Genomic DNA, 3328 nt, shown 5'->3' on the forward strand with positions numbered 1-3328 from the left:
TGACAATTCTCAAATTGGAAGTTAACTAGATTGAGCATTTTTCTTGTTTTGTTAATTTAGTTTAAGTTACTTGTTGAATTTTCAATTTCTGCACTCTGTTATTTGCCTTTTCATTCTTATGCCTTTCATTTCAAGCAACTAACTCACTGACCCACTAACTATTTGATTTAATTCCTCAACTGCTCTAACCAATACTCTTCCATTAACCAAGAGTATTCCACTTGTTTGTTGCTTGTGGTGTGTTCGTGTATGACAGGTAGGAGAGGAGAGACATCAACTCCTCCATATACCGAACCAGAGAGGACCCTTCATAGACTTAGAAGGGAAGCAAGAGGGAAGAGAGCATTGAGAGAAGAAGAATCTGAAGGAGAGTCTGAGGACAACTTTGAGGAAGCTCTAGATCTCAACATGGATAGAGAATTTCACAACCATGAGAGGGCTGATGGAAACAATGCCATTCCTGAGAGGAGGGTTCTTGGTTCATACATAAACCCAACCTCTGGGAATTGTGGTAGTAGCATTCAGAACCACCTATTCAGGCCAACAATTTTGAACTCAAACCACAGCTAATATCATTGGTGGAGAATCATTGTTCATTTGGTGGGAGTGCTAGTGAAGATCCCAACCAACATCTCACAAAATTCCTCAGAATTTGCGACACTGTGAAGTCCAATGGAGTCCAGGAAGATGCCTATAAACTGCTCTTGTTCCCATTTTCACTTAGGGACAAGGCAGCTAAGTGGCTGGAATCATTCCCAAGGGACAGCCTAACAACCTGGGATGAGGTGGAGAGCAAGTTTCTGGCACGTTTCTACCCCCCACAAAAGGTCAATAGGCTTCGATCTGAGGTTCAAACTTTTAGACAACAAGATGGTGAGACGCTCTACGAAGCATGGGAGAGGTTCAAAGAATTGACAAGGAAATGTCCACCAAACATGTTCCCTGACTGGGTGCAATTGCACATTTTCTATGATGGACTTTCTTATGAATCAAGGAAGGCTGTAGACCATTCATCAGGAGGTTCATTGAACAGGAAAAAGACTGTGGAAGAAGCCATTGAAGTGATTGAGACAGTGGCTGAGAATGAGTATTACTATGCTTCAGAGAGGCACAACACTAAGGGATTCATGGAGCTGAACCATGTTGATGCAATTCTAGCCCAAAACAAGGTGTTTGCCAAGCAACTAGCAGAGCTCACCAGGAAATTAGACACAAAGAAAGTTGCTGCAATACACACACAAGATCAAGAGGAAGTAAGCATTGAAGGAGGTGATTGGGAAGAGGCCAACTATGTGGGAAATCAACAAAGGCAATCATATGATCCACATTCCAACATTTACAACTCAGGATGGAAAAACCACCCAAACTTTGGGTGGGGAAACCAGCAAACCCAACCACAAAACCACAAACCTTACAACCACAACCAACATAACAATTCCACACACCAAAACTCCAACCAAAGATCATACCAAGCCACACAAAACACTTACTCCCAACCACCATATCATGGCCAAAATAACCAATCTGCCCAATCCAATCCGAACCAACAATTTCAAGATCAATTAAATAGGATAGAGGGAATGCTTACAACCATGAGTCAAGACATAACTGATTTGAAAGCTTTTAAGGAAGAAGTAACTTCTAACTTGCAAAACCAAGGAGCTGCCATCCAGAAGCTAGAAAATCAAATTGTGTACTTGTCTAAGCAAACCCCTGGGCCAAGCATTTCTCATGCTGCCAAGGCTATTGCAAGGGAAGAATGTAAAGCCATAACCCTCAGAAGTGGAAAGAAGCTAAGGGAGATCTCAAAGGAAACCACAGAGGATGAAGCAAAGGAAGATGTGGGAGACAAGGAACAGGGACCATCTTTTACACCATCTGCAACAAAAGAAAAAGAAAAAGAGGTCCTGAAGCCTTATACACCCAAAGTACCATATCCTCAGCGTTTGATGAAAAGTGAAAAGGATGGCCAATTCTCCAGATTCTTGGAGATTTTCAAGAAGCTTCAAATCAACATTCCGTTTGCTGAGGCAATAGAGCAAATGCCACTCTATGCAAAATTCTTAAAGGAATTAATGACCAAGAAGAGAAGCTGGAGAAATGAGGAAACTGTGTTGTTAACTGAAGAATGCAGTGCCATCATTCAACACAAATTGCCTCAGAAATTGAAGGATCCAGGCAGTTTCCAAATCCCATGCATCATAGGAGAAGTCATGGTGGAGAAGGCCTTGTGTGACTTAGGGGCCAGTATCAATTTGATGTCTCTAACAATGATGAAAAGAATGAAGATTGAGGAAGCCAAACCAACAAGAATGGCCCTCCAATTGGCAGATCGAACTTTCAAGTTCCCTCATGGAATAGTTGAAGATTTGTTGGTGAAGGTGGGAGATTTTATATTCCCTGCTGATTTTGTGGTGTTAGATATGGAGGAAGAAGCCAAAGCTTCGATAATCCTGGGAAGACCCTTCCTGGCTACTGCTGGAGCCATCATAGATGTTCAAAAGGGTGAACTCACTCTTAGACTACATGATGAGAAATTGGTGTTTAATGTATTCAAGGCAATGAGCTATCCATCAGAATCACTAAAAGAATGCATGAGGGTGGATGTAGTGGACATTGCAGTGCAAGAAATCTTTGAGGAAACAACAAAGGAAGTGGCAGAGGAAGAGTTCACCAAAGATATTGAAGTTAGTGACATCAAGGCTGCTAAAACAACCATGCCAAGCATGTCAGAGAAAGTGAAAGAAGAAAAGGGAGCACCAAAACCTGAGCTCAAAGCATTGCCCCCTAATCTCAAGTATGCATACTTGGGTAGTGATGAGAGCCATCCTGTTATCATCAGCTCTGCCCTGAGCCAAGAACAGGAAGAAGAATTGATTAAGGTGCTACAAACCCATCAAGATGCCATTGGATGGACCCTAGCTGATTTGAAGGGGATAAGTTCATCCATATGCATGCATAAAATCTTGTTAGAAGAGGATGCTAGACCCTCCATTCAAGCTCAGAGAAGATTGAATCCCGCCATGAAAGAAGTGGTACAAAAGGAGGTCATGAAGTTATGGCAGGCAGGGGTAATCTACCCCATTTCTGATAGCCCATGGGTTAGTCCCATCCATGTAGTTCCCAAGAAAGGTGGCATAACTGTGGTGCCCAATGAGAAGAACGAACTCATACCCACAAGAACTGTCACTGGGTGGAGGATGTGCATAGACTACAGGAAGCTCAATGAAGCCACCAGAAAAGATCATTTCCCACTTCCATTCATGGATCAGATGCTTGAAAGGCTTGCAGGACATGCTTACTATTGCTTTCTGGATGGATACTCAGG

The 3328-nt window shown here is 42.5% G+C and overlaps 1 non-coding gene across 1 annotated transcript; it reads right to left on the minus strand.

Moving 5' to 3' along the window:
* Positions 1-833: 833 nt before the first annotated feature.
* Positions 834-937, minus strand: LOC130978876 (small nucleolar RNA R71). Its single transcript, XR_009086484.1, has one exon. It is a non-coding gene; the product is annotated as a small nucleolar RNA R71 (small nucleolar RNA).
* Between the last annotated feature and the right edge of the window lie 2391 nt (positions 938-3328).

Source organism: Arachis stenosperma, chromosome 4 (assembly GCF_014773155.1).
Source record: "Arachis stenosperma cultivar V10309 chromosome 4, arast.V10309.gnm1.PFL2, whole genome shotgun sequence".
Classification (NCBI taxonomy): Eukaryota; Viridiplantae; Streptophyta; class Magnoliopsida; order Fabales; family Fabaceae; genus Arachis; species Arachis stenosperma.